Below are 16,300 nucleotides of genomic sequence, written 5' to 3' on the forward strand. Positions count from 1 at the left end.
ACTAGCTCTGTAGACCAGGCTGGTCTCGAACTCACAGAGATCCACCTGCCTCTGCCTCCCGAGTGCTGGGATTAAAGGTGTGCGCCACCATCGCCTGGCTTGACATCCAGTTTTGCCAGCACAATTTGTTGAAGATGCTCTCTTTTTTCCATTGTATACTTTCAGCAGCACTCTTTGTGTCGATGTCTCAAATAGTTTGTGAGTCTCCCAGGTGGTTGATGCTGGTGTAGTGTTTTAGGCACTGCTAGTGTGTGAGATCTTTAACTTGAGTTAGCTTGGTCAGTAACAGAGTCTCTATGCTGCTCAGAGTTTAACTGCCCTACACCCGATGTTTGTATCTATTCACATTAAAAGAAGGAACATTAGAACAAGTACTTGCTTAGAAACACTTAACTTAAAAATTAAATCATCAGTACCAACAGAATTTTAACAACTGTTAATTGGTGCGTAAATCCTGTCTAGGTCCAGGAGAGTTGGATCTGCCTAGCATTTCTCAGAAGGACAACAGAGATTACAGTCTGGAAGATGAGAAGGAATAAAATCATCTTGGACAAGTTTTCAGTTTATTGCATAATATATATATATATTATACAACTTATCATATTTAGAAATATATCATTAACTGTTTAATTCATGAATATGAATTATTTCTTTTAAATGTCTTAGAATGATGATCTATTCCAGGATTGAAAAAATGGTTTTCAAATTGTCCTAGAATCATGGTGTGAAACAATTTTACCCTGGATAAATATCCCTTCCTGGTCAAATGTTGGCCTTCTCTGCCTACATGTGACCAAGATTTGTATTTGTGGGAAAAGAAACATTTTAAATTTGGGGCACCTTTCTGTTATCAAGTCAGTTTGTGGTGTAGAGAATAATGGAATTTATTTTTCTACGTTGCTGTTGATTCTAAATGTTAATTGTAAGACCCAGACTTTGACAGATTTTGAAAATAAAAAGAATAAAATTTGAATTTACATTGATAGAGGTTGTTTCAGGATTATGTTTAACTTTACCTTTTGGATCTTCAATTTGCCTTATACATCTTCACACAAAAACAGAAAGAGGCAGGTCTGAGAGGTTCCTCAGTGGTAAAAGCACTTCAAAACATCTCTTCCCATCTGTGTTCATTCCCTGGAAGCCATGTACATATAGTAATCAAGAACCAACTCTTAAACGTTGTTCTATGGCCTCCACACATCTCCTGTGTGCACATTAGCCTACACACAGAGATTGTGTATACACATATTAATAATAAGGAATAAAAATAAACTTAAATTACTTATTTTTCTCTAATAAAATGAAATATTTGCATTTCAACAATCTTATACATCATCATTATTGCCAGCAGTAGCATGTTTATGGGTGCAGACACATGTATCCCTAATTGCATGTATGGAGTACAGACGAAACATTTATGGCGTTGTCTATTCTAGCCTTCCACTTTATTAAAACAGGGTTTCTCTTAATTCTGCCACAGTGTAGACTAGCTAGTGCTAGATCCGAAAGGAAACTCACCTGCCAGTGCCTTCATCTTGTGTTGCAATAGCAGGATCACAGACATGTCACCAAATCCACGTTTTTTAATGAAAATTTCAGAGAAAGAAGTCAGGTCACCAGGGGAAGCAAGCCTGTTTAACAACTGCATCATTTCTCAGGTCCCACTACTAACAATCTGAATATACTTATGAAGTGAGTTTTAAAACTATCATTTAACAAAAGCACATTATATTTTATATAGCATTCTTTTGCATAATTTATAGATATGCTTACAACCTGTGTAGGCAGGCACTCATTAAGATATAACTTGGGACAGGAAAATTTGAAGCTGTGCCAGTACGGCCCGAAGGCTGAGTTGACCACTTTGTTCTGCTATTCTCACCTGGCCACGTTTAGACAGCAGGATGGAGCTCTGAATGCCTGATATCTGCACAGCTGTTCTGTTTACCTTTCGGAGGGGAGGCAGGCTTTCAGCTTCTTAGTCAATTCACACTGAGGCTGATTCAAGAACTTGACATTACATGGTATGTTTCAGTACCTTCGTTGATGTGGATAGTGCTTGCTTTGAAGAACAGAACGACAAACCATCATGTTTTTATCCAAAAATAACACAAATAAAACCCCAACCTGAGTAAATTATGTTGTTCTATAATGTCCCCACGATAGAAAACAATCGAACACACATCCTCTTTCTCATTATGCATTCCAATCCAAGGTGTGGAACAAATAAGATTAGCATGTAGCACTCTGTCAATAACTGAGAGCCTGTAAGAGCTGAGAATGCCAAAGGTGAGGAACAGGCTAACAAGCAAAAAGAGTTGCACCTGTTACCATGTTGCCTGGCATTGTTAGAAGCTAAACAGTGTTTGTTTGTGAAGGATGCATCAGTTTGGGTCTGCCCTGCTGTATGTAAAGTTTCTGCAGCCTTAATGATGTCATGTAAAATATATCATGGTCCTCTATTGAGGACTATTTTTCCTCAAGTGAGAGTGCTCAGATGCTGAGTTCATTCTGGAGATCCTTCAACATGTCCTGATATTCTATTCTCTGCCAAGGTTAGCACAACCGCTGAAGGGTTTGAGCAATTATTACCTACACATTTATACAGAAGAGTGGCTTTGTATCCTAGAACTTGGTAACCTGTACCAGCACCATTAGTAAAACTCAAAAGAATAAAAATAAAGCTCCATATTTTGAATAGTTTTAACTGAACTTCGTATTTGGTTGGATGAAAAGAATATGATTATATAACCCACATCACTAACCAAAATGCTATAACATTTCATGCTATCTGTAAGGATCTACTCAATGTGAATGTTTTGGTTCAGGAATTAAAGAATAAAGTTATGGATTTTGCATTGCATTTAATTGCTAATAAGCTGGTCTACCAACATCACTTTAGTATTTATATTCAACTAGGCATGGAAAACATGAAATCTAGAGAAATCAGATGTTACTTCACGTTTTAGGGAGGTATTCATTTTACATTTAACATATCAATTCAGTTAAGGATAATGTGTATAATTTTACCAAACAAAACATTAAAGTAGATTCTCATTAGAATTATTTAAACTGAAACCCTAAGATATGTGAGAAGTCTAGAGTTACCCTAAGATAATGTAGCATTTTGTGTGGCAAGAGCCTAATTGTATCAGTGAGAATTGATGAGCTAGGAAGATATAGTAAAAATATTTTACAATAGATAGAGAATCAGATGCTTAAAATAGCCTTTAGACAACAGAATTTGCATAAATAAAGGCTTACACAGATTATGGACTAAATTCATTGTTATAGTTTATGATAATAAGTCTGAAAATCATTTTCAAGGTTAAATACCAAAGTTTGGCATTGATGAAACAAGACAGAAAATTTTTATATAGTTCATATTAGAGAATGTAACTGTTATATACATTAAAACAGACAAGAGGAAGATGGAGAAACCTTCCCAGAGTTAAGAAATGTTACCAGATTTATTAAGAGTAGTTGGTGACAGATTTGACATGAGAATCAGAGAGAGAGCAATGAATTATGATGCCATTTCTTCTATTTTAAGGATCAGGATTCAATTATGGAAGCATTAAAAATTATCATATTTTAAGATTTTTGTTCTTATTAAAGTATGTTCTTGACAACCCATGAATTCAATAGTCTATCTCTGTCTTGTAAAACTTAGTAGATAATTATCATCAATTCATGTATTGTGGATCTGCTTCTTTTTTTAATATCATGCCTATCAAAGTGGTTTCATGATTAAAAATAGAAATGATTTCCACTGGCTTCAGAGTTTTAAATAAGCACTTTTTCTCCAGCAAGATGGAGATAAAGAAAAATAATTTTAATACCTGTTGTTATTGTGCAAACAATGATTGTTTCTTGAGTATATAGAAATTTTATACCGAATTTGAAACAACTTTTTTATATATTCGGAACATTTCACTTTTACAGAACTCTGCAACTGCATATTCAATGGCAACAAAAACCAAAACCTTTTTGTGATCATTAACATATGTTTTGTAGTCACGTTGGGGATAAAGTGATTTACAGTTTTGTAGATTGTAAAAATTATTAAAAGTACAAAATGAAATTTAAATCCAAAACTATATTCTATGTTATTTTATTGAGATCAAAAGATTCATTTTATGAATAATTATATATACCCTGAACTCATCTGAAATTTGTGTCATTATTAGTGGAAATATTTTTTCACAAAAGGAGGAAAAATATTAAACATGCTTTTCATTTGAAAGTTGCAATATTTACAATAGCTAACAGCATGATTTTTAGAAAGTTGAGCATATAATAGCAATTTGTCATTTTTTTCTTCTGAGTTCATTGACATTGTCAAGGCATATTTAACTCAGCAGGAGAATGTGAATTTCATACTTGATTTCATGAAGCATTCCTCTCACCCTGAGGTATAGGCTAAAAATTCCCTTATTTCTTTAATAAATTACTGTCTATTCATTTCTCACTGCTCCATTAGAATGTTCAGATGAAAATAATCAAATGCCACCTGTTTCAACATAACTATGTTTTTACAAAAGTTAACTTCTGATTTCCAATTTGAATAATGACTGAAGAATGATTATGAATGACTTCTCTGTGTCCCAGTACCATTTATGAATTTGGTCAGGGATTATATCTGTGTCGTATAACATGCTTTCTTTGATTACTCATTTTGTATTGCTTTTTTTTTTATCGGTTTAGGCTATTGTTTATTGAAGTAAAGTAAAAACCTCTGAAGGAATACAGAATAGGGTATTTTCAGTAGGAACAATGCATTCTTTGTTTTTGATCTACATAGAGTACATATGCTATTGTTTCTTTTGTAAGTTTGTGTGACTGTGCATACGTGTGTGTATTTGACCGTGTGTGTGTGAGTATGTGTCTCTGTGTGCTGTGTGAGGACCATGAGTTCGTATAAGTGGAGGTTATAGATTGACAACAGTATCTTCCTCAAGCACTGTCCACTTTGGGTTTGACAGTCAGGTATGTACAGGAATCTGGACCTCACTGTATTGGCGGGACTGAATGTATAATCCTGAGAACCTCCTCTTGGAATGAACTCAATCAAAGACATACATTGTTTGTTTCATTTTAATACTGAGAATGATATCCAGGAACTTTGGGTCTTGTCAGCACATACACTATTTCTAGAGGTTTACTAAGAGAGGACAGTATTTTACTTATCAACACTTATAATGATAATACTCTTTAATTCAAGAAAATAGTGAGATGTGCTAAACACTGTCCATATTATCTGTTGTAACAGACATTACTGTTTCTGTGTCATCTCAAATACACTTGAGAAAAAGCCAAGTTAGGTGTCTCTTGTTTGATGAGGCCCACAGAGAAGAATGTCTGCTTTGGATGTTGAGCCATCACTTCTCACTATTGTATAAGTAACTGTCTTATTGGGATCAATACCCAGGCTAAACAGTTTACGGACAAAACATTTGCTCTCATTCACTATTTGAGGCCACAGAACATTGTGACGTGGAACCATAGTGATTTTGGCTTTTAATATTCATTGTGTGCTTTCTGTATTAGAAGAAAATGCCTATAAAAACTGATTTTCTGTTAACAACAGCATCAAATTTTACAAAGTACAGATATGAACTATGTTTTTACAATAATGCTTTTCTTCTACTAAACTGTTTTTTATAAGTTCCTTTAAATCTAGAAACTTTTGCAGGCTAAGTTCATGTATAAATAACAATTTCAACTGTGGTCTCATGGTTTAATTGTAAAACACACTAGTAGAAATAAATGACGAGGAATGTAGATCTCAGAGCATTTATAGATATTTCCATTCTTACAGAAAAGGAACAAGAATGATTTTATGTAAATGATAGAAAGCTGATAAATCTAACAAGAACTTGACAGTTATTCAATGTTAAGGGAGTTTTTTTTTTGTTGTTATAGCTAAAAAAAGATAAATGACAATACTTGATTCGTTGGGTGGAGAAATAGCATATTTAGCAATATTTTGACAAGTGTTAATAATCTAAAACCTTATATGTACTTTTAGAAATGTGTTTTCAACACTCTTTAAAGGGAAAGGCCATGTTTATAAATAGTGATCATTATAATAAAATGATAAAATATTTATTCAGTTATTTATCAGTATTGCCTTCTATTTAAAGGAGTAAATATTGAGGACTGATTTTCATTCTTAAGCACTTCATTGTATCCTTCTTTAATTTTTAAAAGCACAATCATTTATATCAAAGCACATAAAACATTATCCTGCATAGGCTCATGTCTCTCTGTCCTCATTATTTGCATTAAAACATAAATTGTTACGATAAAATGTCAATTCAAGTGGGAAATTTGAGAACACGTGCATTTTCTCCACTGCAAAAGTCATTAAAATTACCAAGAAGAATATCTTTCATTTAAAATATGGTTTTATATTGTCCCTACTAAATACACAGTGAAATGCATTCATAAAGAGTGAGAGCTATAGAAGGAAAAGAAAGAAAATGCATAAGTGAAATGGATTGGGCTTTAGCCATAGCTGCTAATAATGCCTTTCAGAGCAAGGAGGAAGCCACAGACACAGAAGTTAAAGGACAGATAAAGCCCTGAGAAAATGCAATACTTTGATTATTACTTGTTTGATATTTCCTTGTTTGTTTTTGCATAGGAAAATAGTCCAACTGTAGTCTACAAAATTAAAAGCATGGCCCCACATTACACATGTTCATGTTCCACTCAGCATTTGCCGGGAAACTGAGCCTCTTTTACAGATTTTAAAATGGTGGTAAGTATTGATTTTAAACGAGGAAGAATTCCCTCCAAAATTGGTAAACTTTTTTTGGAATTTTGTTTTGCATGTTTCAAAAATACTTTAACACTTCATTCATGTTCATGATATACTCTTCTATTTCCCATGAATAATTCATTTTTACAGAATGATTATATTTTTTCTGAATATAGATAAGACAATAAAATTTTCCCCTTTCAATTTTTTTATAGTGCCATTTAGCATGAGTTCTGGGTCAGGCTGGGCTAAGAGAGTTTAGCAAGGCCAGAGAAACCTACCACAAAAGCAGACTGTTATTCATGATTTTTATGCAGGAGAGATAACAGCAGAGAAATGAGGCCCTGTTCCAGCAGAGACAGGACATAAAATGGCATTTCTTTGTCTACTCTTCATCCTCTAAGACACAGAGGTTATGAGATCATATACAAAGCTGGACCCTATGTGTACCGTACAACAACTGCTTGAGAGAATTATTAAGAATATTAAAGCTGCTAACCTAGATCATCTTCAAATTCAAATTGAAGTAACATTATTTTTTTACCTCGAAAAAAGTCTTAAGAATAATATAAACTATTAAGTAATATTTAAAAACACTATTATGAGGGATTTCACATTGCATAATTTTCTCAAATTACACCCAAAACCTTTCAGGTATTGCTGTGTTCATAAAAAATGTTCACCTTTTCTGAGACTACTTAAAGCTGTCTCTTGATGTCACTGTGAGTCAATTTATGGAATCATTTCGCTGCAGGATTTCTGTTATATTCAATGCCTATGAAAGTAACTACATGGGACACTATAATCAATTCATACAATGATGCTGGAGGAAAATAATAATATCTTCAGTGATAATTACATTTTAACTCAACTATAAGATGAATGTTCATTTTCAGATTATTTTCTAAAATCCCAACTCCAGTTTATCAAATGAAAATATAATTGTTTTCTTTCCTTTGATAATTTGAAAAGCCAGATTTATCAACTGGGACTTGTTTCCACTGCAAGTACTGGCTTTTTGGGACCCAAGCCTATTTGGATGCATAGCTTCCTCGGCTTGGATGTAGGGGAGAGGGCCTTGGACTTCCCACAGGGCAGGATTCCCTGCCCTCTTTTTTTTTTTTTTTTTTTTATTGAGAAAAAAAAATTTCCGCCTCCTCCCAGCCTCCCACTCCTCCCGCCCTCCCCCTACTCCTCTCCCCCTCCCTCTCAAGTCTGAAGAGCAGTCAGGGTTCCCTGCCCTGTGGAAAGTCCAAAGTCCTCCCCCCTCCATCCTGGTCTAGGAAGGTGAACATCCAAACTGGCTAGGCCCCCACAAAGCCAGAACAAGAAGTAGGATCAAAACCCAGTGCCATTGTCCTTGGCTTCTCAGCAGCCCTCATTGTCCACCATATTCAGAGAGTCCGGGTTTATCCCCTGCTTTTTCAGTCACAATCCAGCTGGCCTTGGTGAGCTCCCAATAGATCAGCCCCACTGTCTCCGTGGGTGGGTGCACCCCTCTTGGTCCTGACTTCCTTGCTCATCTTCTCCCTCCTTCTGTTCCTCATTGGTACTTTGGGAGCTCAGTCCAATGTCCCTGCCCTCTTTTAAGGAAGGAGAAGGAGAGAGGGGGTGAGTGAGAGAGCAGGAGGAGAATGGGAGGAGGGGAGGAAGTGTAAATTTTTGAATGGAAAAATAAAAAAAGGCAAATTTATTTATTTAGTCACAGTGTGCATGATGTAAACATTACTATGTTCAGTTGTAGAGCTTTTTCCTTCTTTGTGGATGTTTGGGATACAACTCAGCTAATCAGGTCAAGAAGCCAGTGCCTTTTTCCACTGAGCTAAAAAATGAGGCTCTGTTTATTTTTTTTATTTGTCACATAATTTTTCATATACATTTGATTTGAATGTACACAAAAGTGATTCTACATTAGTTATTACAGTTCGATTTGCTTGTAAACAAAGGATATATGAATTTATATAATTCAGAAAAATCTTTAGGCCACAGAAATTTAGTTACATCCAGAACTTTATTTTTATTTCAGCACAAATTCACTGAAGGTAAATGTGTCCAGCAGGTATGCTCACAAATCAATTAAAATGCAGAGACAATTTCTCTTAAACTTGAATTCAATACAGATAATCTCCATTCCCTGGGAACATGCTAGCTAATGAGGGCAGGGGAACAGGTAAGCTAACTAAAAATCCACTAGTCCCTCCTCTACCTCAAAACCTACCCTTCAGGCTTATTCCTATCTCTGCAATGGGACACTGCTATATTCCTTCTTCCCACATCTCCTGTGGATTTCCCAGACCTTCCCTGCCCAATCTCTCTTTGTCCAACTTGTTGATTTATCCCAGGCCTCAATTACAGCAGCCACTTTCTGCTTAACCTCCTGTTACTCTTACTAGCGAAGCAGGTAATGAGCAGGAGTCTGACAGCAGATCTCCTTCTGTTCCTCTAAATTCAATCCCTCACTTTCATTTCTTAATCTTTAGCAGACCACTAAGGTGACCTTTCCACATTCTTTGCCACATTCTAAGACAAAAAAAGAATACCCTAGTTACCCTAGTTGAAGACTCGACTCTCCTCTTTCCCGTGATCCTCTTCAGACTCATTCCTACGTATCAGCTCCCAATACCAAGAAACACATTGCACCTGGAACCCACAGTAGCCAAAGCCAGCAGATCCACAGAAAATTTTCTACCAGGCAACACACAGCTATTACACTCTTATAAGCCAGAGAGGAAACATGAGCCAAGGGATAAAACAACAACAAAACATAACAAACAAAATGAAACATCAAAACCCACCTACCCAGAAAAGACAAAGCCAGGTATTAGCACCTAGAACTATAATCTTCCCAATCACAGATGATTAGACGCCAATGTAAAAACATAATCAGTAACAGTCAGGAAACTATATCTCCACTAGAGCTCAGCAACCCTACCACAGCAGGCTCTGAGTACTCAAACAGAGCTAAAGAACAACAAAATCCAAACAAAGAAAGACTAAAAACAGTATGGTTGAAGACAAAAAATATTCTTAAGAAGAAAATTAATAAATCCCTTAACCAATTCCAGGGAAACACCTTTGAAAGAAATGAATGACATAATGAAACAGTACAAGATCTGAAAATGGAAATATAATCAATACAGAATTCCCAAATGGAGGGAATTCTAAAGCTGAAAAATTTAGTAATGTGAGCAGGAACTACAGAAGCAAACTGCCAACAAAATACATGGGATGAAAGAGAAAAAAATTCAGATTTGAAGACACAAGGGAAAATTGATACATTGGCCAAAAAAAAAAAAACAAAAACAAAAACAAAAACAAAAACAAAAAAACAATACGCCTAAAAAACTCTTGGGGAAAAAAAAAACTTCCAGGGAATGCAGGACACTATGAAAATATGGAATCTAAAAATAAGAAGAAGGAAGGAAAAGATACCCAGGTCAAAGGCACAGAAATGCTTTAAACAAAATTATAAAAGGAAATTTTCCTAGCCTAAAGAAGGTTATGTCTATAAATGCACAGGAAGCATACAGAACAGTAAATAGATACAGACCCCGGTTGCAACAGGACCATGGGCCCAGGATCAAGGGATCTAGCAGCAGCCAGGGCCCACCTGTTCTTTTCTAGTGAGAGACAACAGAGGCTGGATTTGAATGAGATGGCAATGCGCAAGATTTCAGGAGAGTAGAGGGGGAGGAAACCGTCATCAGAATATTGTCTTAGAAAATAATCAATTTTCAATAAAAGGGTGATAAAAGAATAAATAGACTTGACACGTTATGCCCTACTCCATATTTGCAGCACTAATAAAATCTATCTGCTTTTAAGTGTAAAATTTGAATGGACAAGTAAAACTTGACAAAATTTTTCTACTTAAGACATCCAGTATAAATAACAGTTAACATATACAGCATAAATATGATTTAATTCTTATTTTCTGTAGTGGCATAGAACCTGACGATTTTAAAATGCAATCTTTGTTTGGTTCATTTTAGTCTTTTTGAACAAGAGCATTGTCCCGCTAATTCAGATGGAAATAGATCCAACTAATGAGCTCCTAAAGGCCACACCCTGGGGAGATGCAGATGATGAAAAGGAGAGCTTCTGACCGCAATGGTTTGTTCTTTCCCTGCCACAATGCATCTCTAGGGGACCATCAAAACCCCAAGCTCTCAATAGGACATCTCCATTATTCAGTAAAGAATGAACTAGTCCGTTCTTATTTATTTATTGGTTTTTGTTCTTTGGATGGATTTTGTTCTCAGGCCTTGGCGAAAAATCTCATCTATAAAAGTGCAAGAGAAAAATGACCATTATAATCATCATTATATCTGTTTACTTAACCCAAACTCTCATAGTGGTTGTGAGTGTGGATTAAGCAAGCTATGACCACCATCTCTATATTCTCTTTTAATTGTGCTTTAAATGTTTTAAAAATGGTATATTATATGTGTATTATAATTAAACTCTGCTTACCTCTGTAGTATGTACACAGATGTAACTACAAATATCATTGGCATTTCTTCATAATGTGCACTAAAAATGGGAGACATTTCCAGAATCCCCATCTGTTCTGCATGTGAATATACTTAATTAGTCTTTGATTGACAAGGCTTTGAACTACATTTTTTTGAGATATGATAGGCTTAGTGGTTGGCTGTACTAAAAGAGTATGATGGATAAGCAATTTGCAATTTTCTTTTGAAAAGTGTGAGTTGAATTTAGATAATGTCATGTTTATTAAAGACCAATGTTATGTAGAATCTTCATGTACTTTACTGTATACACATACATATATTGGTAATATACATAATTGTCTCTACATGCTCACAGCTTGCTATAGTCAATCTATATACTCACTGTAACACATGATATTTCGTGTTTTGCTTATCCAGGAATTTTAAAGAAATGACTATCTGAAGGCACTTGGTCCAGGTTAAATATATATAAAGTTTATTAATTTTATATGATTATCAGGTGTTACATGTGGTGAAAATTGAGCACAAAGAGCCCCTGTAAAGTCAAGATCGTCAGTGCAGACTCCCTTTGCATAGATCCCATCCTGACGTAATCTTATAAATTTCTCAAACCATCTTTGTACTTTCAAGGAGAATTGAGGACTGATGCTAATTTATAGAACTACTTTTCTGCAAAATTTGCAGTACAGAAGGAGAAAACAAAATGAAACCCACTAGGAAGTGAGATGCTACTGTACTTGTACTTGCATATGTAAGAAGAGACAATTAATCATAAGATATGCTTGGTGTGGAGACATCAGCTGGATGTATGTTATCTCATTCTTTACCAATTATGCCATACTCTTCATAGTGGTTTTTGTTATTTTTATAAAGTTTACATTAAATAATAATTAACTATATTATATTATATGCAATAAATTAAACATATTAATGATTTCTTGGTAAGACACCAAAATGTGGTCAGTTTGAATTCATTAACTTAATTTCAAGTCACTAAGCATGCAACAGTATCACACTAAGGAAAGAAATCCAAGCAATTCCCTTCACCGTCCTTAACCAAGCAGGAGCCCAGATTTAAATTCTCTACTTCCTAATCCTTGTGTCTTCTACCTAAATTTCTCATCCAGTAAAGGAGAATTCATATTAAGGCTGATAAGAGTCCTAATTATCAATTGTAACAGTTTATTCTTTCCAGTAATAAAATAAACGTCTATTCAGAATGAACAGAATCATTAGGAGAATATGAGATATTATATTTTTTTAAACTCTGACAACTGCAATAGATTCATATAAAATGAAAATGTAGTCAGGGCTTCAAGGTCCTCATCAGTTTTTAGTTTCAGCACCAAAACAAATTAATCTGCACAAAGTTCCATCTGTTTCTCTGTAGGCTTCCTAAAATTCTCATATGTGAAATCCCCTGAGGCTTTGTATTAGTTTGTGCCTTTAATGAAGGCACATGATATGTTATTAACCCTTCTATACTTTTAGCTCAGGGTTTTCAAAAAATATGTAGTCATCTATTATAAAAAAATTGTCAAATCTTATTAAATATCTCTTCTCCACTTACTGTGATTTGTTATTATACTTGGTATTGATCACACATTTAAAAATAAATTGGAATGACCAGAAAACTCATCAAGAACTTGGAAAAAGTAGTTTAAAGAATGCTGCGGTTCTTGATTGTTTTGTTAAGAGACGTTTTCTATTACATAAATTCAAACTGCTCCTATAAACAAAGATTCATTACACAGAATTGCAGTTGTGTTAAAACAAACATTTCAATATTCTTCACTTTATTTTAAGCCATCTTTCAGGATTTTTTGGTTGAATCCTTTTTATGTTGGCTTGTTTTAATGAAAACAACAATAGTTATATGAGTTCCAAACAATATACAGTTTAAATATATGTGCTTATGTTTGTTAAATTACTATAAGATTCTCAGAAGTCAAATTATGAGCTCCAATTTACCCTTAGTTTGTTAACTTTTCAAAGAATATTTATTTAAAAATGGGACATAACACCAGTTGTTTATCATATGTATGCAAAACATGATCTTAGAAATCAAAAAGGGTGAATCAATCTATTAATTGAGTCAATAGCAATTTATAGAATAAAGAGGATTATTGAGTCTATGTACCTATATCTGACGCAAACGTCTAAGAGTTAACATTATAATTCCATATCAAAAAGTTACCTTTGTTATCTTCATTATTTTCTTCATATATTAAGACTTCTTCCAATATTTGAATTCTTGTATCATACTGCATTGTTAATAATACTAATTTATTCGCAAAATTGGATTTACTCACATACTTCAAAAGTCCCAATCATACTGAAATATTTTGCATCTTGGTCAGTATACAAATGTCCATAATTTTGTATATCACTCTATTTAAAATTTTGCAATTGCTTTTGGAGTTTGATGATATAATTATTGGGGCTGTTTGTGCATTCTCCTTGTCTGTGTTTATACACGTGTTTGTGTATATCTTGTATGTTGTTCTGTTCATCAGAGAAGTCACGGTTGCTTATAGTGTCAGATCCACAAACTAATGAGGTGAAAAGAGCCCAGACTAAGCACGCTGCATGAGCTTCATATCTTTGTTGTTTAAACATTCATCCAGCTTTTCTTCCCTGCCATTATGTTGTAACACTGCTTTGCTGTGAAACAGAAGGAGTTTCTCTACAAGGTTCATATTGACTTTGATTAGCTCAGTCATTATCACCTCATCACTTTCATGTAGTGTCATGGACATGCTCATGGCATTTAGAATAGAAAAAAAGTTATTCCTTTTCAAGATAACATCTTTTACATTATATTTGAAATTATTTGTGTATTTCTTGGCAGTAATCTTCAGTTTCCTTGCCACGTAATAATCAAAACACTAAAAATACAGAGTAAAGAAAGAATTTTAAGGCCAAGTAGTGTATAAAGGCAGACCTATCATAATTACACCCAATTTCTCAATGGAGAGTCTAAAAGCCAGAAGGTCCTAAACAGGTGTTTTATAGTCAATAAGGGATACTAACAAAGACTACTCTACCCAACAAAACTTTCAATCACTAAGATGAAGAAAACAGGTATTTTATGACATACCAGATTTAAACTATACATATCCACCAATACAGCACTTCAGAAAGCACTCGAAAGAAAACTCTTACACAAAGAACTCAGTTACATTCAAGAAAACATAGGAAATAAATAATCGCACAACAGCCAAACCTGAAGAAGGGAAACACACACTCTAATCACTACCACTCAAAAAAATTCTGGAAATAAACTGGTCAATAACATCTCTTAATACCGATGGATTTGATTCACCAATAAAAAGACACACACTAACAAAATAGATATCCAGGATCCATCCTTCTACTACATACAAGAAAAACACCCCAACTTCAAAAATAGACATTACCTCAGAAGAAATGGTTAGGAAACAATTTTACAATCAAATGGACCTCAGAAGGAAGCCAGTGTAGCTACCCTAATATTTAACAAAATAGACTTCAAACTAAAATTAATCAAAATATATGGAGAAGAAAATTTCATAATCATCAAAGAAAATCTCCATCAGGATGAAGTCTCAATTCTGAACATCTATGCCCCAAATAAAAGGATACCCACATTTCTAAAATAAACATTACTAAAGCTTAAATCACTCATCAAACATTAATTGTGGGAGCTCTTTACACCCTACTCTCACCGATGGACATGATTGCCAGGCAGAAACTTAATAGAGAAACAAGGGAACTACCAAATGTTATGACTCAATGGACTTAATAGACATTTACAGAACTTTTCACCTAAATACAAAAATGTATACCTTGTTCTCAGCATCTCTTGGAACCTTCTCAAAAATTGACATATTCGGTCATAACGCAAATCTCCACAGATACAAAAATTGGAATAACCCCTTATAACTTATCAGACCACCATGGGTTAACATTAAAGTTCAACAACAACATAAATTAGAGAAAAATCTAAAAACTCATGGAAACTGAGCAACTCTCAACTGAACCACCACTGGGTTAAGGAAGAAATAAGGAAAGAAATTGAAGACTTCCTAGAATTCAATGGAAATAAATCTGCAACATACCCAAAATTAGAGTACACAATGAAAATGAAAATGAAAGCAGGCCTAAGAGGTAAGTTCGTATCATTTAATGCCTACATAAAGAATTTGGAGAAATCTCACACAAGCAACATAACATCACACCTGAAAGCTGTAGAAAAAAAAAAAAAAAGAAGCAAACTCACCCAGGAGGAGTAGATGGCAGGAAATAATCAAATTCAGGGCTGAAATCAATAAAATTGAAACATAGAGAAAAACATAATGATTCAATGAAACAAAGAGTTGTTTCTTCAAGAAAATCAACAAAATAGACAGACCCTTATCCTACCTAACATAAGACAGAGAGAGAATACTTAAATTAACAAAATCAGAAAAGAAAAGAGAGGTATGACAACAGACACTGAAGAAATCCAGATAATCTTTAGGTCATACTTTGAAAACCCGTACTTCAGAAAATTGGAAAATTTAAAGGGAAATGAACAGGTTTCTTGATAGGCACCACATTACAAAATTAAATCAAGACCAGTTAAACAATTTAATAGTCCTATAACCATTAAAGAAATAGAAGCAGTTTTTAAAAGTCCCTAACCAAAGAAAGCCCAAAACCCAGTTTAGCCTCAGTGCAGCATTCTATCAAAATTTCAAAGAAGAGCCAATGCCTCTACTCCTCAAATTTTTCCACACAATAGAAAGAGAAATAAAATTGACAAAATCTTTTTATGAGACCACAGGTACTCTGATATGAAAACCAAACAAAAATACAACAAAGAAAGAGAATTAGAGACCACTCTCCGTTGTGAACTTTGATGCAAAATTACTACTAAATAAAATACTTGACAACCAAATCCAAAAACACATAAAAACTCAGCTGCATTCAAGAAAACTCTGGCAACCAATAATCTCATCAACCCTATATTTAAAAGAGGACTGGTATCCAAAACATATAAAGAACTCAAGTCACAGACATTAAAATATCAAGTAAT

This window comes from Microtus ochrogaster, chromosome 1 (genome assembly GCF_000317375.1).
Source record: "Microtus ochrogaster isolate Prairie Vole_2 chromosome 1, MicOch1.0, whole genome shotgun sequence".
In the NCBI taxonomy this organism is placed as follows: domain Eukaryota; kingdom Metazoa; phylum Chordata; class Mammalia; order Rodentia; family Cricetidae; genus Microtus; species Microtus ochrogaster.